This window comes from Schistocerca cancellata, chromosome 5, assembly GCF_023864275.1.
Source record: "Schistocerca cancellata isolate TAMUIC-IGC-003103 chromosome 5, iqSchCanc2.1, whole genome shotgun sequence".
NCBI lineage: Eukaryota > Metazoa > Arthropoda > Insecta > Orthoptera > Acrididae > Schistocerca > Schistocerca cancellata.
In genome coordinates, this window is record NC_064630.1 from 573,764,881 (window position 1) to 573,791,834 (window position 26,954).

A 26,954-nucleotide genomic window follows, 5' to 3' on the forward strand; every position below is an offset into this window, starting at 1 on the left:
GCAATTTGGGTGCATAGATCCTCAGAAATCAGTACCCAGAACAACCACCTCAGGCCGTAATAACGGCCTTCATACGCCTGGACATTGAGTCAAACAGAGCTTGGGTGGAGTGTACAGGTAGGTACAGCTGCCCATGCACCTTCAACACGATACCACTGTTCATCACTGGCGTATTGTGAAAAGCCAGTTGCTCGGCCACCACTGACCAGACGTTTTCAATTGGTGAGAGATGTGGATAATGTGCTGGCCAGGGCAGCAGTCGAACATTTTCTGTATCCAAAAAGGCCCGTACAGGACCTGCAACATGCGGTCGTGCATTAACCTGCTGAAATGTAGGTTTTCGCAGGGATTAAATGAAGAGTAGAGCCACGAGTCGTAACACATCTGAAATGTAACGTCCACTGTTCAAAGTGCTGTCAATGCGAACAAGAGGTGACCGAGACGTGTAACCAAAGGCACCCCAGTATGGCGATGACGAATACACGTTTCCAATGTGCGTTCACCGCGATGTCGCCAAACAGGGATGCGACCATCATGATGCTGTAAACAAAACCTGGATTCATCCGAAACAATGACGTTTTGCCATTCGTGCACCTAGGTTCGTAGTTGAGTACACCATCGCAGGCGCTCCTGTCTGTGATGCAGCGTCAAGGGTAACCGCAGCCTTGGTCTCCGAGCTGATAGTCCATGCTGCTACAAACGTCGTCGAACTGTTCGTGCAGATGGTTGTTGTCTTGCGAAAGTACCCATCTGTTGACGTGGCTGCATGATCCGTTACAGCCATGCGAATAAGATGCCTGTCATCTCGACTGCTAGTGATACAAGGCCGTTGGGATCCAGCACGGCGTTCCGCATTACCCTCCTGAACCCACCGATTCGATATTCTGCCAAGAGTCATTGGATCTCGACCAACACGAGCAGCAATGTCGCGATACGATAAACCGCAATCGCGGTAGGCTACAATCCGACCTTTATCAAAGTCGGAAACGTGATGGTACGCATTTATCCTCCTTCCACGAGCCATCACAACAACATTTCACCAGGCAACGCCGGTCAACTGCTATTTGTGTATGAGAAATCGGTTGGAAACTTTCCTCATGTCAGCACGTTTAGGTGTCGCCACCGGCGCTAACCTTGTGTGAATACTCTGAAAAGCTAATCATTTGCATATCACAGCATCTTCTTTCTGTCGGTTAAATTTCGCGTCGGTAGCCATGCTGGATCCCAACGGCCTCGTATCACTAGCAGACGAGATGACAGGCATCTTACCCGCATGGCAGTAACGGATCGTGCAGCCACGTCTCTATCCCTGAGTCAACAGATGGGGACGTTTGCAAGACAACAACCATCTGCACGAACAGTTCGACGACGTTTGCAGCAGCATGGACTATCATTTGATCCTTGAGAAACCTACATTTCAGCCGGATAATGCACGACCGCATATTACAGGTCCTGTACGGGCATTTCTGGATACAGAAAATGTTCGACTGCTGCCCTGGCCAGCACATTCTCCAGATCTCTCACGAATTGAAAACGTCTGGTAAATGGTGGCCGAGCAACTGGCTCGTCACAATACGCCAGTCACTACTCTTGATGAACTGTGGTATCATGTTGAAGCTGCATGGGCAGCTGTACCTATAGACGCCATCCAAGGTCTGTTTGACTCAACTCCCAGGCGTAACAAGGCCGTTATTACGGCCAGAGGTGGTTGTTCTGGGTATTTATTTCTCATTATCTATGCACCCAGATTGCGTGAAAATGTAATCACATGTCAGTTCTAGTATAATATATTTGTCCAATGAATACCCGTTTATCATCTGCATTTTTTCTTGGTGTAGCAATTTTAATGGCGAGTAGTCTATAAATGACCTAGTAGATAGTGTCGGAAGTTCCTTGCGGCTTTTCGCGGATGACGCTGTAGTATACAGAGAAGTTGCAGCATTAGAAAACTGCAGCGAAATGCAGGAAGATCTGCTGCGGATAGGCACTTGGTGCTGGGAGTGGCAACTGACCCTTAACATAGACAAATGTAATGTATTGCGAATACATAGAAAGAAGGATCCTGTACTGTATGATTATATGATAGCGGAACAAACACTGGTAGCAGTTACTTCTGTAAAATATCTGGGAGTATGCCTAGGAACGATTTGAAGTGGAATGATCATATAAAATTAATTGTTGGTAGTGCGGGTGCCAGGATGAGATTCATTGGGAGAGTCCTTAGAAAATGTAGTCCATCAACAAAGGAGGTGGCTTACAACACACTCGTTCGACCTATACTTGAGTATTGTTCATCAGTGTGGGATCCGTACCAGGTCGTGTTGGCAGAGGAGATAGAGAAGATCCAAAGAAGAGCGGCGCGTTTCGTCACAGGGTTATTTGGTAAGCGTGATAGCGTTACGGAGATGTTTAGCAAACTCAAGTGGCAGACCCTGCAAGAGAGGCGCTCTGCATCGCGGTGTAGCTTGCTTTCCAGGCTTCGAGAGGGTGCGTTTCCGGATGAGGTATCGAATATGTTGCTTCCCCCTACTTATATCTCCTGAGGAGATCACGAATGCAAAATTAGAGAGATTCGAGCGCGCACGTAGGCTTTCCGACAGTCGTTCTTCCCGCGAACCATACGCGACTGGAACAGGAAAGGGAGGTAATGACACACCGTTGGGTGGCTTGCGGAGTATAAATGTAGATGTAGATGTAGAGAGATCCGGTGACCTTGCAGGCCAAGCAGCAACGAAGACAAGCAATAGTAAATGTCGCCGTGTATTGGCGAGCATTTTCTTGCCGAAATGTAGGCCCAGGAGAGCTTGCCTTGGAGGGCAACAAAACGGTTTGTAGAATATCGTCGATGTACCGTTGCACTGTAAGGGTGCCGCGAATGACAACCAAAAGGTTCCTCCTATGAAAAGAAATGACACCCCAGTCCATCACTCCAGGTAGTCGGGCCGTATGGCGGGCTACAGTCAGGTTGTTATCCCACCACTACCACTGTCCGGGGCCTCTCCAGACACATCTTCGTTGGCCATGGAGGCACAGATCCAAGCGGAACTCTTTGCTCAACAGTTCTACTGCAGTCAGTGAGGTTCGAGGCCGGACACCTGTCTCGACACGCCCCGAGCAACGGTGGGATATCAACTCGACTGTCGTCCAAGATTACGGCCGACAACCAGGAGTGATAGTCTGGGATGCCATTTATTTTCATAGGAGGAACGTTTTGGTTGTCATTCGTTCTACAAACCGTTTTGTTGCCGATCGTGGAAGGCCATCCTGGTCTTACATTTAAGCAAAATAAGCCTGCCCGCACATGGCGAGACTTTCTGCTGCTTGTCTTCGTGCTCCCCAAACCTACCTTGGCCAGCAACGTCGCCTGATCTCTCCCCAATTGAGAACGCTTGGAGCATTAACGCCAGACCACTCCAATCAGTTCGGTATTTTGACGATCTAACGTGCCAATTGGACAGAATTTGCCATCGTATCCCTCAGGAGGACATGCTATACCAATCGATCATACAAAGAAGGCTTTCACGATGGGACGTTTCAGCTGCCGAGAGTTCTCCAGGGTTGTACGACCGTGGTCCATGGAACTCTTCTATCCCTGACGTTTCGTCCAAAGTTACGTTGGACATTTTCGGAGGTGCTGAGTCTTGCACAACCAGGAGCACCTCCGAAAATGTCCAACGTAGCTTTGGACGAAACGTCAGGGATAGAAGAGTTCCATGGACCACGGCCACACAACTCGGAAGAATTCTCTACCAATCGATAACTGCTTGCATACCAGCGAGAGGTGGACCAACGCGTTCTGGACTCGCTCAGTTTGCGAAGCTCTGTCTCTTGAATAAATCATCCAAATTTCTGAAATTGTAATAATTTGTTTGTATTTACACGTTCCTCACATCTACCAATTTTGGTCTCATTCTGATAATTCATTCGTGGGGCGTCCCTTTTTTTTTTTACTGTAAATTGGCTTAAGATAAGCTTAAGTCCAGAATCACTTATGTTTAAATAATTCGCTCAGTCGAATGAATTTAAACATTTTTGCAGCGTTATTCCTCATCCGTATAAATGTAAACAGTCACTGACTTACCGGACTATAGGACCTGATTTGTGAATGGGTTCTTGCAGACGGAATTCAACAATTCCTTCTTAACGGGACAAAATCGACAGATATAAAAGTCATTTCAGAAGCACCCATAAAAGTGAGATAGAATCGTTACTGTTTACGGTATACAAGGTGTCTGACTGTTACAGGTACAAACCAAAGGGGCGAGTAGAGGGTATTGGAACAAGCAAATAACCTTCATGAGCATCAGTTCGGAAACCAATGGTTTCCCCTATACGAAGTATCCACAAGACCAGTCATGGCAATGTTACAACACTGGTAATGTCCAAGCCTACGTTCTACAAATGTTCCTTATTGTAAAAGGATGCGTGTGTCGTACATGCGTGATGGTGCTCTGGCTCAATTTAATGTGTCTGCTCGGGGATACGTATCACGAATCTTCGACAATTACATCGGTCGTGGCTCGCCAATACCATACCCTCCCTGCTCTCCCGACTTTAACGTGCTGGATTCTTCATTGTGGGTATATTTAAAAGCTTTAGTGTATTGCAGCCTTGATGATAGTGTCGATGAACTCTGGGAACGCAATGTGAATGGTTGTCAGTCATTCGGAACGCGCGTGGAATTTCTGAACGTATGCGGACATCGACGACGAGACGTGCTGATGTCTGCCTTCACAGGAACGGTGGCCTTGTCGAACACGCTTGTAATGTGTTTGTTCTCAAATGCGCATCTGTAGTTAGGATTCTCGGGAACAGTGTTATTAGATGTTCATGTACTCAGTCGTAAGCCGGCCGGGGTGACCGAGCGGTTCTAGGCGCTACAGTCTGGAACAGCGCGACCGCTACGGTCGCAGGTTTGAATCCTGCCTCGGGCATGGGTGTGTGTGATGTCCTTAGGTTAGTTAGGTTTGAGTAGTTCTAAGTTCTAGGGGACTGATGACCTTAGAAGTTAAGTCTCATAGTGCTCAGAGCCATTTGAACCATTTATTACTCAGTCGTAAAACGTTGTATTGGAGAAACCATTGGTTAGTTGAGCTATTTTCATTACGGTTTTACTGTCCTCTACTCGCCCCTTTGATTTGTACCTATAATAGTCAAACAGCCTGTGCAGCTACTCATAGAGGTCCAGTGCGGGCTGTAATTATCGTATGGCAGCGAAACTTGGCAGATTAATGCGTTATGCTAGAAAAAATTAGTTTCAGTTTTGGCGACCAGGTGCAAAAGTTGGCACTGTGAATGCTAGAAAGACATATAAAAACGTTTCCATATGTGAAGGATTAGAAACGAGACGTGGGCAAAAAAGGTTAAACACGTGAGAAAGGCATAGTGCTGGTTCTATTATTAACCGCCACTTACACAATTTGTTAAATATGAGCATCAGAGACGTCGACGAGATGCCGTACAGCGCCAGATTTGCAGCTGGTGCCAAACCTGAAAATATTTTTACCCCAGCTACACTGCTTCTTCATTAACGCATTAACATATCTACCAAGTTTCGCTGCCATACGATAGTTACAACCTGTACTGAACATCCGTTAATGGCTGCATTTTCGTTACAACTACCCGGTAAGATGTAATGAATAACGCCGAAATCTCCTTAAGGCTGTCCGTAAATGATGCGGTTGTCTGTAAGAAGGTAGCAATTGCAGAAGACTGTAGCGAATTACGGGAGTACCTCCAGAGGTTCGATGATTGGTGTACGGACGGCCATTTGACCGTAAACGTAAATAAATACATCGTACTACGCAAAAATAGTTGGAGAAATACACTACACGATTACGTAATTGCCGATAAATCAGTAGAAACAGGAACATAAAGTACACAGGAGTAAAGAAGGCACGCACATCGAGGGGGAACACTTGAGGACTGTCCACCACACGTGAGCAGATCCGATGGCAACGATAAGAGCCATTCAGTAGTGAGCTGACCTACGATAAATGCAACATCCGGAAAGAGCTACTGTCGTTAGCAGGCGGCTGAATGACGCAGCATTCGCCAGACGCCAACCATTACGAGAGCTACCACTCACCTCTCCACAGCGTCGCGCCTTGTATCGACTATATGGTGGACATGGTGCCCTGCAGACTGGCAGCAGGTCATCTTTAGTGACGAGTCCCGCTTCTGTCTTGGAGGTGACAACCACCGGGTCTGTGTCTGAAGAAGCGGCACAGAGGGTCACGAAGAGTGGTTTATGTTCTCCTATCACACGTCCCGTAAGACTCATGAGATACCGAGCGGTCTAAGGCGCTGCAGTCATGGACCGTGCGGCTGGTCCCGGCGAAGCTTCGAGTCCTCCCTCGGGCATGGGTGTGTGTGTGTTTGTCTTTAGGATAATACAGGTTAAGTAGTGTGTAAGCTTAGGGACTGTTAACGTTAGCAGTTAAGCCCCATAAGTTTCACACACATTTGAACATTTTTGAACTAATGTGATGGTGTAGAGTGCGTTATCCTATGGTGCCCGTCCACCATTAGCATTCCCAGCGGGCTCCGTGACAGACGTGCGCACATGGATGAGGTTCTACAAGCGGTAACTCTGCTCTTCATGAACGCTCACACCGACGTCCTATTTCAACAGGACAGCTGTCGTTTTCATGCCGCTGCAAACTCCCCGGGCTGCGTTGGACACGCTGACATGGCCAGCCGCATTCACCAATCTCTCCCCGATCCAAAATGTGGAGGATGCTACAGAACATGTCATTAGGGCCGGCCGGGGTGGCCGAGCGGTTCTAGGCGCTACAGTCTGGAACCGCGCGACCGCTACGGTCGCAGGTTCGAATCCTGCCTCGGGCATGGATGTGTGTGATGTCCTTAGGTTAGTTAGGTTTAAGTAGGTCTAAGTTCTAGGGGCCTGATGACCTTAGAAGTTAAGTCCCATAGTGCTCAGAGCCATTTGAACCATTTGTCATTAGGATTCCACCTCCACCCACCAATCTGTGGGATCTACGCGCTCTGCAAGCAGCATGGGATGGATATCACGTCATTTAGTACGTGTGGTACCAACGTCTACCTGCCTGCCAACAATGATCGCAATCCGCTTTGTCCTTTTAGGCGCAGCTCTTTTTATGACGATGTTTGTACATGTACATGTACGAATTCACATTGGAATCCGATCATGTCTTACTTTGTCAGGCAAGCTATCTGCTAGTGATGGGACACAAAGCAAGTATAGAAAATTTCGTTACTACTACCTTCCAACAAATTACAAGAAGCCAGTTACACAGAAGAAAGAATGGGAGAGAGAAGTTATCTACATACATTGATATGAAATTCAGACGACCTAAAGAAGGAAGGAAGCTTAGGGTTATACGTCCTGTCGAAGACGAAGTCGTTAGAAATGAAACGCAAGCTTCGACTGGGGCGAGTTTGCGAAGGAAATCAGCCGTTGATTGTCGCAAGAACCACCTAGGCGTTCTCCTTAAACGACTTAAGGAAATCACCGACACCCAATATTTGTATGGTCGGATGGGGATATGAATCACCATCCTTCAGAACATAATATCAGTGTCTTCCCACTACGCCATCTGGCTCGGTGTATATTATAAATGTAGTTTACAGGACGAGGTCGGCTAATTTCTCCGAACTTAGGACCGACTGAACCAGCGTGGGTGATACAGGCCGAAGGACTGCAGTCCTTGTACAGTCACCTCGGATCACGCCCCCCCCCCCCCTGATGAAAAATGTTCCCGCACACTATGATGGATGGTCTCAACCACAGCACTTCCTGCTGTTAAGCACCCCTTATCACATTATCATCCCACTCTGGGGCGGGCTGGAAGCCAGTGGTGGAGGGAAACCACAAACAGTTACCCGGAATTAATTGCTGGTTTTCCTGTATACTTTGTACGTGTATCACTGTATCACGTGTGACAATGCTGTAAAGGCACATTTTAGTAAACATATTAAGGATGTAACTCATGTTGTAGCGTGATTTTCGAAACTCTCTCAACATGTGAACACGAGTGTAGGAAGCGGTAAAACAACGGCAAACGACAACCGCTGATATCTGGCCCATCATACGAAGTGGTCAGGAAGTTTGAAAAGCTTGTGAGGGTGTTGCAGCGCAGGTTGTGCCGAGAAACAATTGTTGCGCCGTTTCCGAGTAAATTAGCATTGAAGTTACCCAATCAGGCCATTGCGAGCGCAAATTCAAGCAGCCCGACAGAGACGATGCCGTCAAACGTAGTCATCGTTTGGTTTCCTAAAACCGAACAGTAGAGCGATACAAAAATTGGACGTGGGACGGTAGTAAGGATCTGGCCCGAGCCAAAGGCTGATCATTAAATGTATTCGCACTTGCGAATGTGGACAACCATCAGCTGAAGAGTGGATACATTGCACACCACGAGTTAGGACATGAGGTTAAATGCAGGGTTACAAAACGCGTCATCTGCGGCAGTTCAGTCATTTGTCACTTAAAATCAGCTGTCGAAAGATCATCGCCCAATTACGTCATACCAATTCCGTAATTTTAATCGAGCTACAGGTTAAAGTTCATAAATTGGAGATTATTTTCGAAGAACCGTACTTCCAATTTTGTACCTTTGAAGGCTCGTTTAATGCTACGGTGGAAAAGTGTGAACGTTGAAAAGCAAAAAAGAAAAAATGAGCCACCTGTAAGCACTTGGCAACGCATAGCAGACGTTCAGCGTTGCCAGCTGATTGCTTTGGAGCAGGAAAAGTGATTTACGGCTTGATAGGAGCTGATGTGAGTCAGTCCGTACTCGCATCTGCCTGATAACCGATAACGTTTACTGTTCCGGTAGAGTTACCTGCTACAGCAGACTATGTGGGTCACGCACTTGTTTATTAATGTGTTGCCGCTTCTACATTTCACTGGAATAGCGTCTTGTAGGAGCATGACTAGGCAGCCATTCAGTCTGAGGTTTTTCTGTGATATCCCCCGATCACTTGAGGCGAATAACGGCGTTTCCTTTCTAGTAGAAGGTTGTTTTCTATCGCAAGAAATTAAATCTCTCGTCAGGTTTCTACGAAAGTAGATGTCTTGTTTTAGTAGTCACCTGACTAAAGTCTCTTGTCTGCTCTCCACTATAGCATTTCGCTTTTCCGATTTGCTCTCTTTTCACGACAGTGATTGAAGTACGGATTTATTGCATAATGGGCCAGGTAGGTGGCTGCAATAATAGTGTGCGCGATAAGGCAGCCCATTTTGAGTAACGAAGCGTGATTTCCGTTCATTGCGCGTCTATGTGACTGATACTAATTGGGCTAAAAAAAAATCTCAGGTTCATCTGTCATTATTGTGTGTCACTATTTCTAATAGGATTCTATACAGGATGCTTACAATTGTGCGCGAAGCAGCAAAGCAAGTAGACTTTAAACCTAGTCCTGTTCGGAGCGCATTTAACTTCCCGGAGGCTCGTAACGTGATTGATTCCCGGAGGCTCGTAACGTGATTGATTGCTTCAGTATGGCCGCTGAGGGCGCTTCCGTTCACCTTAGTCCAACTGACCCAGTGCTCTGTCTAGAGTGACTTTGATGTCTACGGGCATTAAGTCCCAGTCTCCATTCTTTTTCTTCACTGCTTAAGACTAGCAAATAAATAAATAATTATCCCCAACTTTGCGGACCCACGACCTGTCCTTCACCGAACAGTGGCAGTCTTTGTGTTTCTATAACTTTTCACTACCTGACGAACTGACTAATCCAATCACTGTGAGCTACATGGCTGAATGAGACTGTCACGAATAATCCACCACACGGCTCATGCTAAATGATGACGAAGCAGCTGTATTTCAGTAAAGAACTAATTTCAACTCGCAATTTTTTTTCAAGGGACGATGCAACTTTGTGTGAGTACTACTCCAACATTCCTGGCAGATGGACTTCGCGAAACGCACACGCGCAAAGGGAAACTTCGATTTTTTTCTGCCCACAAACGGCATCATATCTCCGAGACTAATAATTCGATCCGAGTGCAGTACGTGTTGTCCTCAAAATGAAAATGTGTGCTACAACTCTTCCTGGGCTTAAGTTGTGACTACAAAAAATGACACAATGCTGTAAATTTGAAAAACTTCGAAATATACAAACTCTCTTAAAATGACGTATTTAAAATGGTAAAGTAAAAGATGAGCCATGGTTAAAGCATGGACGTGGATTTCACCGTTGGTACGATGATCCCTCCATTAGTTCCACTTACCATTTTTAAGAAGCACTGAGAATAATCTGAAAGCGACTTGTATCCTACATCACACACTATTGTTCAATGAACGCAAGTTGCATATTAATTTAACAATTCACAACAACAATTTTATTACTTCGCAATAAATTCGCTGAATGAGAATAACCTGGCCAAAGCTGTTGTTACGTACTGATATACAACCTATTGTATGGCATGTAGCCGGGACTCGAACCCGAATTTCCCGCTTAACGCTTGTGGTCGCCGTAAGCGTTAGGCCTGCCCGATCGACCCAAACTTCCACATGTCACACTGTCTACACTCCTATACCATAACAGGTGTATAAGTGTGAAACCGGAATTTGGTTGTAATAATAACATGTTTTTTGTTTGAAACTGACGAACAATTTTTATTCAGAATAATCTCCATTGCTATATATACATTTCTCCCACCTCTCTGGCAGTCTACGAATGCCATGCCAAAAAATCAGTTCTTCTTTTGAAGCGAACCAGTCAGCGAGACACTTTCGTACATTTTCATACGAACTGAAGCGTTGTTCAGCGAGAGCGTGTTCCTGTGTTGCAAATAGACGCATCAAAAAAAGTTTTGCATCACCCCGGTTCTCAGATCCCCTGAAGATAGACGTTGGCTGTGTCACGGATTGTGCGGCCCCTCCCGCCGGAGGTTCGAGTCCTCGCTCGGGCATGGGTGTAACTTATTAGCATAAGCGTAGCTTATTAGCATAAGTTAGTTTAGGTAGTGTGTAAGCCTAGTGACCGATGACCTCAGCAGTTTGGTCCCTCAGGAATTCACACACATTTGAACATTTTTGTTCAGAGACGTCACTAAAGCCGCCCGAAGATGTAAACAACCATGCATGAGCAGCGCCTATTAGACGGAGGAGGTCCGACAGCCGATCACTTGCAGTCATTCCACCAGGAAGGAGGCATGCGGTTCGTGTTGTCTGTAGTTCAACCACACCTAGGCGATCAATACCGCGGTTCGATCGCGTCCGCATTGTTACTTTGTGCCAGGAAGGGCTCTCAACGAGGGAAGTGTTCAGGTGTCTCGGAGTGAACCAAAGCAATGTTGTTCGGACATGGAGGAGATACAGAGAGACAGGAACTATCGATAACATGCCTCGCTCAGGCCGCCTAGGGACTACTACTGCAGTGAATGACCACTACCTACGGATTATGGCTCGGAGGAACACTGACAGCAACGCCACCATGTTGAATAATGCTTTCCGTGCAGGCGCAGGATGTCGTGTTACGACTCAAACTGTGCGCAATAGGCTGCATGATGCGCAACTTCACTCCCGACGTCCATGGCGAGGTCCATCATTGCTACCACGACACCATGCAGCGCGGTATAGATGGGCCCAAGAACAAGAGGAATGGACAGCGCAGGATTGGCATCACGTTATCTTCACCGATGAGTGTCGCATATGCCTTCAACCAGACAATCGTCGGAGACGTGTTTGGAGACAACCCGGTCATGCTGAACGCCTTAGACACACTGTCCAGCGAGTGCAGCAAGGTGGAGGTTCCCTGCTGTTTTGGGGTGGCATTATGTGAGGCCGACGTACGCCACTGGTGATCATGGAAGGCGCCGTAACGGCAGTACGATACGTGAATGCCATACTGCGACAGATAGTGCAACCATATAGGCAGCATTTTGGCGAGGCATTCGTCTTCATGGACGACAATTTGCGCCCCCATAGTGCACATCTTGGGAATGACTTCCTTGGATAGCGACATCGTTCGAATAGGGTTGCCAGCATGTTCTCCAGACATGAACCCTATCGAACATGCCTGGGACAGATTGTTTATGGACGACGTGACCCACCAACCACTCTGAGTGATCTAAGCCGAATCGCTGTTGACGAATGGGACAATCTGGACCAACAGTGCCTTGATGAACTTGTGGGTAGTAGGCCACGACGAATACAGGGATGCATCAATGCAAGAGGACGTGCTAAAGTATTAGAGGTACGGGTGTCTACAGCAATCTGGACCACCACCTCTGAAGATCTCGCTGTATGGTGGTACAACATGCAATGTGTGATTTTCATGAACAATAAAAAGGGCGGAAATGAAGCTAATGTTGATCTCTATTCCAATTTTCTGTACAGGTTCGGAAACTCTCGGAACCGAGGTGATGCAAAACTCTTTTTGATGTGTGCAGATGATAATCGGACGGAGCCAAGTCTGGAGAATAAGCCGTATGCCGTAGTATTTTCCAACTGAACGTCTTGATCGTTTCCCTGGCACATTTTGCTGTGTGTGATGGGGCATTATTATGAAAAAATGTGACTTTGTGTTGCCTTTTGCCATATTACGGTCGTTTTTCAAGTAATGATTAATTTAAATCGATCATTTCCTGTTGGCAGCGATCAGTGTTAACGGTTTCACCAGGTTTTAGCAGCTCATAATAGATGACGCCCTTCTGATCTCAAAAAACAGAGAGCATTGTCTTCTTTCCAAAGTGATTTGGTCTTGCAGTGGATGTCGATGGCTTGTCTGGATTCACCCATGGTTTACGACGCTTAGAATTATGAAAAAATATCGATTTTTCATCATCTGTCACTATTCAATGAAGAAACGACTGGCGAGCTGCATTTCACAAGTGGTATTTCGATTTGCTTGTTGTCTTTCATTCAGATCATACGGAACCCATTTTCCCACATTTCGCACATTCCATATAGCTTTCAACCGAAGAGAAACGGCTTTTTGCGCCACATTCAATTGTTCGTCGTGTTCCTGTGGAGTTTGAGTATTCATTTCTCACATCAAAATCACCACTTTTGAATTTTTTTAACCACTCGAAACACTGTGTTTTCTCAGGAGCATGTTCGCCGAAAGCTTCGACAAGCATTCGATTCGATTCTGCAGGAGTTTTCTTCAAATGATAACGGAAAACCAATGCTGTCCGCAAATCGTAGTTCGTAGGCACAAAACTCGATATGTTGACGGGTTTGAAAGGGATACCAATGTAACTTGGGTTACTGTGCGTTACGTAACAGGTGGCGCTGCAGACAAGGTTTCACGGGCCCTACACTGACGGCTAGAACCATGTATAGGGAAATTCCGATTTCATGCTTCTATAGCCGGTAGTCTCCTGAATTCATCAGTAAATACTCGCAACCATACTTAGTGTAGCCTAATGGTGCCGACACGGTAGCTCAGCGTGTTCGGTCAGAGGGTTTATCTATCCTCCGTAATAAATTAAAAAAAACTGAGTAAACGGATCAATGAACAACGTGAACGATTATTATCGGACGTCCACCACGAACGAATTCAACGAACAATATAGAACAAAATGAGATTTAAAAAAAACCTGAGTAAACGGATCAAGGACGAAACTGAACGAGAGTCATCGGACGTCCGCTACGAACAAATTCAACGAACAATATAGAACAAAATGAGATTAGAAAAAAAAAAGTTAAGGCAACCTTCGCATTAAGCGGGAAATACGGGATCGAGTCCCGGTCTGGCACAAAAATTTTGACGCTACCAAAGGTAATACATCTGTACCTAACACAGCTGAAGCCAAGTTACTCGCGTTCAGAGCAATTATTTCGAAGTAATTTCGGATGGCAATCTTTCGTCAGCAATGTTCATTGAGACATGCAAGTAAAAATTTTACTGCATACTTTGAAAACGCTACACGCCAACTGTTCTTTCCAGGAAAATAATTCCGGCTCCGTTTGATACTGCCAATACTGTTTTTCTGTTCAAATGGAGCGCTGTAATTTTTGGCAGCATTTCAGAACGCTTCAAACCAACAGTAGAATGATATGTTTGTCAACGATTCCTGTGCTGTGCATCGAATAATGCGTAGACTGGAGGTCCAGAGTGCCACCTCTTAGCAATTTCACTTCTAATGGCAAGTACGTATCCTACAAAGAGATGACGTTTGCTTCGTAACGCTAAGATTTAGCATTTTTCTTGCCTTTTGTTGCGAAAAATTTTGCGTGAAGTTTTAACAGTTATAATCTTCTCTTCTAAACATGTCGCATACTGTTAGTAATACCACTGTTAAATTTTTAAAGACATTGTTCCAATATATCGAAAGTATAGGCCTACACCTAATAGTAATACTGCAGGGGAATATGAAACGGAGTGCTCACGTGGAATTATTAGTAGGGAAGGTTAATGGACTACTCATGTTTTTTGGAAGCATTCTGTAAAAGTGCATGACGTTTGTCAAACAGGGTTTTTATCGAGGAAACTGTATGAAAAACGTTAGTATGATGTGTTCCGTGGTTTCCTGTAACATTCAGTTTTTTATAGTATCGTAACAGGTCGACGTAACCGCTGCGAATGCGTAACATAGATGCTCAGGGAAGAGACAAGCAAGTCTTTGGAAGAAAGGCGACATTATACTCACGAGTTCCACGAGAACAGAGTTTGAGAACCGGTGTTAAATGTATGCTGCACTTCTACAGCATTCATTGTACACGGGTTGGCAAAAAATATGGAAATACGGCGAGAAATGCATGCTTGTTGATGCTAGCCAAGCCTGTAGGTTGCGTGGTTGTATCTGGCCAGAAACGGCACCTGTACTATGTCTTCAATATGTTGTAAGTGTCAGTCGTGTTCAGAACAGTGTCCTGTGCAGTTGTGAGTGCATTATATCGGAGCTAAGTGAATTCGAACGTGGGGGAATTTCTGGTGCTCGTACTGTGGGTGCTTCCGTAACGTAGGGAGCCGAAGTGTTTGATGTTCCTAGAGGCACCATATACAAGATTTATACCGCAAACAACTTACGGCCGACTTTACGAGGGGCGTTTGAAAAGTCCGTGCAAAGACCGAGAGATGGCACCACCGGCGCGTATCGAGGTCATGTTTAGTTAGTAGCATCTTTGAAAAAAAAAATGGCTCTGAGCACTATGGGACTTAACAGCTATGGTCATCAGTCCCCTAGAACTTAGAACTACTTAAACCTAACTAACCTAAGGACAGAACACAACACCCAGCCATCACGAGGCAGAGAAAATCCCTGACCCCGCCGGGAATCGAACCCGGGAACCCGGGCGTGGGAAGCGAGAACGCTACCGCACGACCACGAGATGCGGGCATATCTTTGAAAAGAACGCACACCAAGTTTCAGCCATATTGGTCTATTTCTTTGTGTTTGGCATTCGTGTGAATCAAGGAAGTCGAGTGATTGTCAAAAAATGGACGAAAAAGAATTTCGTGTGGTGATTAAACATTGCTTTATGAAAGGCAAACCGCCTCAGGAGACTAAAGAGAAGCTTGATAAATGGTCCAAATGGCTCTGAGCACTATGGGACTAAACATCTGTGGTCATCAGTCCCCTAGAACTTAGAAAGACTTAAACCTAACTAACCTAAGGACATCACACACATCCATGCTCGAGCTTGATAACCTGTGGAGGTTACGACTCCAGAAATCATTGATAAAATCCATGATATGGTGATGGATGACGGAAGAGTTAAGGTGCATGAGATTGCTAGTGCTTTGAGCATCTCGAATGAAGGGGTACATAATATTTTGCATAAATATTCGGACATGAGAAAGCTATCCGCAAGATGGGTCCCGCGATTGCTCATGCTTGACCAAAAACGGAATTGTGTTAACATCTACATCTACATCTATACTCCGCGAGCCACCTTACGGTGTGTGGCGGAGGGTACTTATTGTACCACTATCTGATCCCCCCTTCCCTGTTCCATTCACGAATTGTGCGTGGGAAGAACGACTGCTTGTAAGTCTCCGTATTTGCTCTAATTTCTCGGATCTTTTCGTTGTGATCATTACGCAAGATATATGTGGGCGGTAGTAATATGTTGCCCATCTCTTCCCGGAATGTGCTCTCTCGTAATTTCGATAATAAACCTCTCCGTATTGCGTAACGCCTTTCTTGAAGTGTCCGCCATTGGAGCTTGTTCAGCATCTCCGTAACGCTCTCGCGCTGACTAAATGTCCCCATGACGAATCGCGCTGCTTTTCGCTGGATCATGTCTATCTCTTCTATTAATCCAACCTGGTAAGGGTCCCATACTGATGAGCAATACTCAAGAATCGGACGAACAAGCGTTTTGTAAGCTACTTCTTTCGTCGATGAGTCACATTTTCTTAGAATTCTTCCTATGAATCTCAACCTGGCGCCTGCTTTTCCCACTATTTGTTTTATGTGATCATTCCACTTCAGATCGCTCCGGATAGTAACTCCTAAGTATTTTACGGTCGTTACCGCTTCCAATGATTTACCACCTATGGCATAATCGTACTGGAATGGATTTCTGCCCCTATGTATGCGCATTATATTACATTTATCTACGTTTAGGGAAAGCTGCCAGCTGTCGCACCATGCATTAATCCTCTGCAGGTCTTCCTGGAGTACGTACGAGTCTTCTGATGTTGCTACTTTCTTGTAGACAACTGTGTCATCTGCAAATAGCCTCACGGAGCTACCGATGTTGTCAACTAAGTCATTTATGTATATTGTAAACAATAAAGGTCCTATCACGCTTCCTTGCGGTACTCCCGAAATTACCTCTACATCTGCAGATTTTGAACCGTTAAGAACGACATGTTGTGTTCTTTCTTCTAGGAAATCCTGAATTCAATCACAAACCTGGTCCGATATTCCGTAAGCTCGTATTTTTTTCACTAAACGTAAGTGCGGAACCGTATCAAATGCCTTCCTGAAGTCCAGGAATACGGCATCAATCTGCTCGCCAGTGTCTACGGCACTGTGAATTTCTTGGGCAAATAGGGCGAGCTGAGTTTCACATGATCTCTGTTTGCGGAATCCATGTTGGTTATGATGAAGGAGATTTGTATTATCTAAGAACGTCATAATACGAGAACACAAAACATGTTCCATTATTCTACAACAGATTGACGTAAGCGAAATAGGCCTATAATTATTCGCATCTGATTTATGACCCTTCTTGAAAATGGGAACGACCTGCGCTTTCTTCCAGTCGCTAGGTACTTTACGTTCTTCCAGCGATCTACGATAAATTGCTGATAGAAAGGGGGCAAGTTCTTTAGCATAATCACTGTAGAATCTTAAGGGTATCTCGTCTGGTCCGGATGCTTTTCCGCTACTAAGTGATAGCAGTTGTTTTTCAATTCCGATATCGTTTATTTCAATATTTTCCATTTTGGCGTCCGTGCGACGGCTGAAGTCAGGGACCGTGTTACGATTTTCCGCAGTGAAACAGTTTCGGAACATTGAATTCAGTATTTCTGCCTTTCTTCGGTCGTCCTCTGTTTCGGTGCCATCGTGGTCAACGAGTGACTGAATAGGGGATTTAGATCCGCTTACCGATTTTACATATGACCAAAACTTTTTAGGGTTCTTGTTTAGATTGTTTGCCAATGTTTTATGTTCGAATTCGTTGAATGCTTCTCTCATTGCTCTCTTTACGCTCTTTTTCGCTTCGTTCAGCTTTTCCTTATCAGCTATGATTCGACTACTCTTAAACCTATGATGAAGCTTTCTTTGTTTCCGTAGTACCTTTCGTACATGATTGTTATACCACGGTGGATCTTTCCCCTCGCGTTGGACCTTAGTCGGTACGAACTTATCTAAGGCGTACTGGACGATGTTTCTGAATTTTTTCCATTTTTGTTCCACATCCTCTTCCTCAGAAATGAACGTTTGATGGTGGTCACTCAGATATTCTGCGATTTGTGCCCTATCACTCTTGTTAAGCAAATATATTTTCCTTCCTTTCTTGGCATTTCTTATTACACTTGTAGTCATTGATGCAACCACTGACTTATGATCACTGATACCCTCTTCTACATTCACGGAGTCGAAAAGTTCCGGTCTATTTGTTGCTATGAGGTCTAAAACGTTAGCTTCACGAGTTGGTTCTCTAACTATCTGCTCGAAGTAATTCTCGGACAAGGCAGTCAGGATAATGTCACAAGAGTCTCTGTCCCTGGCTCCAGTTCTGATTGTGTGACTATCCCATTCTATACCTGGTAGATTGAAGTCTCCCCCTTTTACAATAGTATGATCACGAAACTTCTTCACGACGTTCTGCAGGTTCTCTCTGAGGCGCTCAACTACTACGGTTGCTGATGCAGGTGGTCTATAGAAGCATCCGACTATCATATCTGACCCACCTTTGATACTTAGCTTAACCCAGATTATTTCACATTCGCATTCGCTAATAACTTCACTGGATATTATTGAATTCTTTACTGCTATAAATACTCCTCCACCATTGGCGTTTATCCTATCCTTGCGGTATATATTCCATTCTGTGTCTAGGATTTCGTTACTGTTCACTTCCGGTTTTAACCAACTTTCCGTTCCTAATACTATATGCGCACTATTTCCTTCAATAAGAGATACTAATTCAGGAACCTTGCCCTGGATACTACTGCAGTTTACCAATATTACGTTAACTTTTCCTGTTTTTGGTCTCTGAGGACGGACGTTCTTTATCAACGATGATAATGTCCTCTCTGGTAAGCCGTCAGGTATTTTATCGTTTCGCCCAAGGGGGGGTCCCTCTAACCTAAAAAACCCCCGTGTGCACGCCACACGTACTCTGCTACCCTAGTAGCTGCTTCCGGTGTGTTAAGTGTTGCAACGATGGTTTGCAGCAGTTCGGGAAGCATCTGCAAGACTTTAAGCGTCGTATCGTCACTGTGGATGAAACATGGATACGTTACTATACTCCTGAGATCAAACAAAAATCTAAACAATAGGTTACCAAGGGAGAATCTGCACCAAAAATGGCGAAGATCATTCCTGCGGTCGGAAAGGTTATGGCGACTGTTTTTTGCGATTCACAAGGGATAATCCTCATCGACTATCTGGAAAAGGGTACGGGTACAACTATTACAGTTGAATATTAACATCGTTTGAAAATCGAGCTGCAAAAAAAAAACGCCGGCGATTGGGCCGCAAAAAAGTCCTTTTCCATCACGACAATGCACCAGCACACACCTCAGCAGTTGTGGTCGCAAAATTAATGGAAATAGGATTTCATCTCGTTTCACATCCCCCCTATTCTCCAGACTTGGCTCCCTCGGACTACTATTTGTTCCCCAATTTGAAGAAATGGCTGGCGGGACAAAGATTTAATCAAATGAGGAGGTGATTGCAGCAACTAATAGCTATTTTGCAGACTTGGACAATTCCTATTATTCGGAAGGGATCGACATATTAGAACAGCGTTGGACGAAGCGTATAAGTCTAAAAGGAGACTATGTCGAAAAATAAAAAAGGTTTTCCCCAAACACCTAAGTAGTTTTTAGTTTTGCACGGACTTTTCAAACACCCCTCGTACGTTCCAAGGGTGAAACATGGCCTGGGCTCGGTGACGACTGGATAACGGTATCGCTACTCTGCAAGACCGCAATACTGCCAAGGATTGTGTGGACCATTTTGGATGGTCAGTTCCATCACATGGTACAATGTTTGTTCCCCAAAGGCGAAGCTGCGTTCCAAGACGGCAGGACTCCTGTTCACACAACTCGCATCGTCCAGGACTGGTTTTGTGAGGACGAAGATGAATTGCCGCATCTTCCTTCGCCACTATAGTCACCAGACCTCAATATTATTGAGCCTTTTCGGTGTGCTTTGGAGAGAAGTGTCCGTGATCGCTATACGTTTCCACCACAGTTATCTGAACTTGCAAATATTTTGGAGGAAAACTGGTATGAGTACCTTGAAAAACAAACAGGACTTATATTTAACCACTTCGTGACGAGTGGAAGTTGTTTTGAATGCCAACGGGTTTCCTGCGCCGTATTAGACATGGTAATGTGTTGTGTTTTTGGTGTTTCTATATTTTTTTCCATTCCCTGCATGTCTCACGGAGGAAAGGTGACGATGATGCGTAGGAGCCATGCATACAGTCATCTTTCCCTTGGTCCGGACACAAACTGAGTAGGACAGGAACATGATACTACTGCTCAAGTAGGTATCTCAATTCACAGACAGTAGCTGCAGCGTGTCTAATTATGGAGATGTTGGAAAGTTGCGAGTACTTACTATTAAGAAAAATACTCAACTATTGGCGTAATATCACTTGTCGAAGATCATGCTTCGTTAATTTCAGCAGTGAGATTGTGTAATGGAAGGTCGGCCAGTATTGGACAGCGGATTGCTTTGTACAAGAGGTGTTTCCAAACTAAACTCCTGCGATAGTGAAAGCACTTGTCGCGTCACAGCAGTGCGAATTATTGAGGAAAAAGACCGATCACGCAATTTTGAATCAAAACTAGTGCTTTCCCGATTGGTAACAGGTTACCTGTTTCTAGGAATGTTGGGTTTTGTTTGCAAGTAAATACTATTATATTTTTATCGTATATTTAGATACTGTAGGCTCTGACAATGCCTATCCCAAGTAACAACGATGGGAATGTTAGACTAAAACAGCGGTACGTTCGGGTAGCTTTGGGCAATGCAATGTCAGGCTGTGCCGGACAAGACACGAGCAAAAAAAATTAACGTTTTTTGTATTTTTTTATCAAGCAAATATGGAAAAGTTATGACAATAATAGGATTAAAATAATATGAAGGAAACCGTAGAAAAAGACAGACGTCTTGAAATGAAAATCAGGGAAGCAGATGAAAAATATTCAGTTCGGAGAAGTACACAGATAACAGACATCAAGCTTTACAGGAAAACAAGGAGGTGGCCATGAAACTCGTTGTAGGGAATAACAAGAATTTTCCGAAAACATTCAACAATGAACAGGAAACAATATTGTACGAGAAGAAGATTCGATTCAGTGTTATGCTTGTGAGGATTGGGGCCATGAGAATGGTGCCCATACGGTGTTGAACAGTCTATCATACGTATGTATGCTAAATGTGTCACAACATGCTAAATCAATATTTTGATTTAGGCCTATTCTGTTGTAAAGTAACTTAATAACTTCATTATAATTTTTGCGTATTTCAGTCAACTTTCTCCCAATGTGAAAAATTAGTACTAAGATTTATAATTTATACCTACTTTAATGTTTATAATCATTTTCTGTCCAATTAAAACTTTTTTTTACAAAAATGACTTTTTTTACACGTTACAATTATCCAAAAAGTTAAACGACAAAAATATAAATCGTGGAAAAATATTTTTAAAATATCAATGAACCTATATTCCTATGACATTGATTTTTACAATTCTATTAAGTAACGTATCATAATCTTGTTTAGTGTGAAGAATGTTTCAGTGCAACAATCACAAAAAATGTAAACTCGCAAAAGCTTACGTGTCTGATAGTACCAGACTTTCCTCTACATGGAGCCGAATTATCATATGGACAGGGAGCAACCAAAACCTTAGAAGAAAGTTAATGTTTTCGGATACGGTAGCCTTAGTGCGGTAGATCAAGCGATGAGAAGTTATATGCCCCTCCCTTGCGTAGGGTTAAGGCTGTCGGTTAGCCAGATATTCTGATGCCTACTACCATGGGTGTTCTCGAGTTAGCCCTTTCTCTCATATAGATCAGAAAAAGCAGGGGTGCATTTAAGCACTGCCGATGATTTCAAAGTTAGTTGCCACAGTTGCACGGTAATGTGGATGTAGCATAGTATCAAAATGGCTGGCTTCTGCAGTCAGACTTCACCAACGTGGCGGCTGGTATCTCTCCGTACCAGCTTATCTGTCGGGACAGATTTGCGCTGTTGTGGGAAGCGATAACCGAGCCATCTCGCGATTAGCGTGAATGCGTGTAACATGAGCAATTACCGCCGAGTACACGATGGCGTCACGCCGCGAACTGCTACACACAAAGGCTCCACGCTCCAGATTCCTGTACCACAGGCGGCGGCTCAGCGCTGACGCCCGCCGCACCAGGCCTCTCAGTTCCTTCACTGTTGAACTCGTCTGCTTCTTCTTCTTCTTCTTTTTCTTCGTCCTCTTTTGTTTCTTCTTTGAGTGATAGGCAGAGGAACCGACACTTTGTTACAAGGCTTTCCCCAATGGACCATCTCGGTTACGCTCTGTCGACAATCTGAAGCCATCTTTTAGTTTCTGCGTAGACCACTGCATCAATCGTCCTCAGCCCTCCATACCACGGCGAAAAAACGTTCCCGTAGGTAGAAACGTCGACAGTGAGTTTCCAGATGTGCAAAATGTGGTCGTCAGGCGAGAGGCATCCAACTGAGTCATTATACACTGAAGAGCCAATATCGTGTAAGGCCCCCGCGAGCACGCAGAAGTGCCGCACCACGACGTGGCGTGGACTCGACTAATGTCTCAAGTAGTCCTGGAGTGAACTGACACCATGAATCCTGCAGGGCTTTCCATAAATCGGTAAGAGTACGATGGGCAGGAGATCTCTTCTGAACAGCATGTTGCAAGGCATCCCAGATATCCTCAATAATGTTCATATCTGGGGAGTCTGGTGGACAGCAGAAGTGTTTAAACTCTGAACAGTGTTCCTGGAGCCGCTCTGTAGCAATTCTACACGTGTGGGGTGTCGCATTTTCCTGCTACAATTTGCCAAATCCGCCGGAATGCACAATAGACATGAACGGATGCACGTGATCAGACCGGATGCTTACGTACGTGTCACCTGTCAGAATCGTATCTAGATTTATCAGAGGTCCCATATCACGCCAACTGCACACGCCCCATATCATTAAAGATCTTGAACAGTCTCCTGCTGACATGCAGGGTCCATGGTTCATGAGGTTGTCTCTATACCTGTACACGTCCATCCACTCCATACAATTTGAAACGATTCACGATAAAGGATGACAGCCAAAACGCTGTGTGGCACTAGGACACAGGTAAATTGGTTCCATATTTTCTGTTTTACATAAATGTTTTTAAATGGTCTGATATGTTTTATTTAATAAGACAGAAGATTTGAATTAGCACAACTTTTAATAATTTTGATGCGCTTATGTATGTATCCATGGATTTTAATGTGTGCGAGTGTCTGACACATACCACAAGTGCCCTCTCTCGGCGAAACCACCTGCCCTAGTGCTTTTACGCTCTTGTCTTGATAGTTCATAGGCGAAGTACTGGTGCTAAACTGTTCGCATTGACCCTGTGCGCCGGCCGGAGTGGTCGTGCGGTTCTAGGCGCTACAGTCTGGAACCGGGCTACCGCTACGGTCGCAGGTTCGAATCCTGCCTCGGGCATGGATGTGTGTGATGTCCTTAGGTTAGTTAGGTTTAATTAGTTCTAAGTTCTAGGCGACTGATGACCTCAGAAGTTAAGTCGCATAGTGCTCAGAGCCATTTTTTACCCTGTGCCTATAGTCATGTTGTACAAATGGAGATGATGTCTTAATTATTGACGACGCCTTTGGCACAATTGTTTTATTGATCTCCACTGCATGATGTAATTTTAGTAAGTAACTAAAAGATTTCGTGCCTGTATTGCTTTGGTAATTTCACTGTTACTTAAGCATTAGTGTTTCTCATTTCCGATACTAATGAAAGTGTCTTCCTGTTCAGGATTTTTTACTTCTGCTGAAGATATATTTATATATACCGAAACCTTGGTCAAGAATTATAATAAATTTTTATCCTGCAACTGTTTTGGCTGTCATCCTTTATCGTGAAGAATTTCAACAATTGCTGTTTCAGCCATGTTTAAGATCTTGAATTTGAAAAGAGACGTTCGACCACGCAACATGTTTCCGGCCATCAACAGTCCAACGTCGGTGTTGACGGGCCCAGGCAGGGCGTAAAGCTTTGTGTCGTGCAGTCATCATGGGTAGACGAGTGGGCCTTCGGCTCCGTGCCGATGATGTTTCGTTGAATGGTTGTACTTCTGTCACGTTGAACTATTCTCTTCAGTCGTCGTTGGTCCCGTTCTTGCAGGATCTTTTTCCGGTTGCAGCGTTTGTCGGAGATTTGATGTTTTACCGAATTCCTGATATTCACAGTACACTCGCGAAATGGTCGTACAAGAAAATCCTCACTTATTTGCTGCCTCGGAGATGCTGTGTCCCATCGCTCGTGCGCAGACTATAACACAACGTTCAAACTCACTGAAATCTTGATAAACTGTAGCAGCAGTAACCGATCTAACAACTGTGCCGGACACTTGCTGTGTTATATAGGCGTTGCCGACCGCAGAGCTGATTTCTGGCTGTTTACATATCTCTGTATTTGAATATGCATACCTATGCCAGTTTCTTTGGCCCTTCGTCCGCCAGGTAGCTAAACAACGTTATCTGGATAACTGTTTTGTTTTATTTTCCTTCTGAACGAAAAGATATCTGGGTAGTGATGATAAATTAGGTACCGTGTACAGCAGCATGAGAAAAAAAAAAATGACAATTATGCTCGTAAGCCCTTGTTTGTGTATTACCTTTTTATAGATCTTTATTACTTATGCATATGTTTGTAAGGCTCAGTAGTTAAGTGGGTTGGTTTGTTTTATTCGAACCGCGTTTCAATGAACCTTGTTTTGTGGAAATTAATAGTAACTTCCCGACACAGTCAAGTTCAGATTCCAAAATCTTGTCGTAGTGCGGGAAGCAAGTGAACGGTGGACACGTCCGATGCTGATATCCACTAACAGGTGTCCCGATTCTTTTGGTCGGAGAGTGTATTTCAGAGATACCTGACAAGCAAACCGCCCAAGCAGTGTCAACTAAAAAGACCTTCATCAGGCCGTGAGCCAGACGATTAAATAAATAACGCAAAAATTCAGGAATTGAAAAAGATAGGATTAAACGATGTTGACACGCTACATACCTGCCGTTACCCAGAACATGGTGACTTGCGGAGTAGCGATGTAAAAATAGTACCTATTCCTCGAGCAAAGTAACCGCAGATACCTGCTAGTTGGTCATTAGAAGCACGTAGTTGCTAGTGCAACCAGACACACAATGTAGGGATCATTTTCGCTGAACTGGTGGACAGAAATGCTTGGCACGCAGGAGACGGCACCGCGAGATGTGCCAAGAAGAGCGTGGCTTTGCGGAACGGCAAGCTGCGTGTCTCTCCAAGTCGTGACGGTCGCTGAACTTTGGAGCTGGTTCTACCCCGCGGGAACACGGAGCGAAGCCTTGGCGTTGATGCGCTTTCTAAGCAGAAAAGATCTCTGCAAGCAATCTACAGCATGTATCCGGACCACCATCCGAGAACAGGGTTGCAGCCACAAATAGGTCCGACCGCAGTCACGTGAACGCCACAGTCCACTGCAGACAATAGCTATGCTGCTACGGACTACATAACTTAAGTTCAGAACATTTCATACCACCTCAAAAACTCAGATCAAGTATTCCACATTTCCCAGAAATGTGGAGACGTTATGGACGACCGCGCATTTTGATTTCCCGATGTTATCGAGCAATGGACAACTCATTCGAACGAACAGGAAATTATGCACAGGTGGCTTTATAAAAGAACTCAGCATTCACCGAAATTAATCAGGACGTATGAACATCAGTTGCGGTTACATACTCGAAATTTATTTGCGAATATCTAACTAGTATCGTCCTAAGAGCTCTGTTCGGTGGTAGGTACAGAAAACAAAATTAGGACTTAACGTGCAGTGGGCGGCAAGGTCATTGAAGAGGGAACAAAACCTCGGAAGGATTTTCAAAACAACCATTCCGGCACTTGTCTTAAGACCAGGTTCTCATTGAAAATGGTCGAAAATTCGAATTTTTTATCGCATTTTCTGAAAGGTATATATGTCTAGAATGTTGTTCGAAGCAGTGTCACGGCCGCTATGGGACGATCTCGGCGGGAGACGCCCGGCTCAGGTAGAAAACTTGTCGTGACGTGACGTACGTCCACTAAATGACTTACACTGCAGTATTGATACACTCGTAGTCGCCGAAAACGCTGGCGAACAACGTTTGCAGCCTGCCAAACGCAGCATATCCAGATCAGACAGATCGGCTCTTCTCGCCTCGAAGAATGAGGGAATTGCTCTCTAGGAACAATTCGAGATAGAGAAAGGGTTGATGTACCCTCCTGGAATTGCAGACTAAACGTAAGTAACGAAAACATTTTTTCAGATAAAATTCTGGTCAAAACTGGTAAAAACATAATTTTTGTTTCGCCATATTGGATTAGCCATTTTGCATTTTGAAAATCTAACTTCAGATTTGTTTTCAGCGGTATCAAAAATGTGTAATAACATGTAGTTTTTATGCAAATTGAACTAATAATAAATACAAAAGCCTTCCCTAAACTTTAAACAGGTTTTTCTCGAGAAAAGATTTTTCAAAACTGCGTGCAGCATAAAAGAAAAACGGTTCAAACTATTAACCATTGACCCGCGAAAAGTGAACACTTTTCTTGGAAGCTTATACCTATAATACATGAAATTTTTTATGTTAACTATTTTTGTAAAGCAATAAAGAGTTACGTGAAACTTTTTAATACTAACAATTTTTGGTAAAGCCATAAGAGTGGAAATTGAAAATTTGTGGTAAGGTCTTATGGGACCAATCTGCTGAGGTCATCGTTCCCCAGGCTTACACACTACTTAATCTAACTTAAACTAACTTACGCTAAGGCCGACACGCACACCCATGCCTGAGGGAGGACTCGAACCTCCGACGGGGAAAGCCGCACGGACTGTGACAAGACGCCCGGCTACCCCGCGCGGCACGTAAGAGTGACAGAAAAAACTAACACAAAGTTCGAATTAGCACCCTATCGTTAAATTTGTTATTTCATTGCTGTCATTTATAGGCTTCCATAAATTTAATGTAGCATCGACTGATGTTATCCATTTTTGATTTCACGTAATTCCTACGGGGCTACACTATACGCAATCTGTGTACATCAGACTCGCAGGTCCTAGATCAAAACATAT

The 26,954-nt window shown here is 44.5% G+C and overlaps 1 protein-coding gene across 3 annotated transcripts in view; it reads right to left on the minus strand.

The window, feature by feature from the left end:
• The window catches only part of LOC126189000 (myosin heavy chain 95F), a 432,971-nt gene that overhangs the window by 309,722 nt on the left and 96,295 nt on the right, over positions 1–26,954 (minus strand). The window lies entirely within an intron of this gene.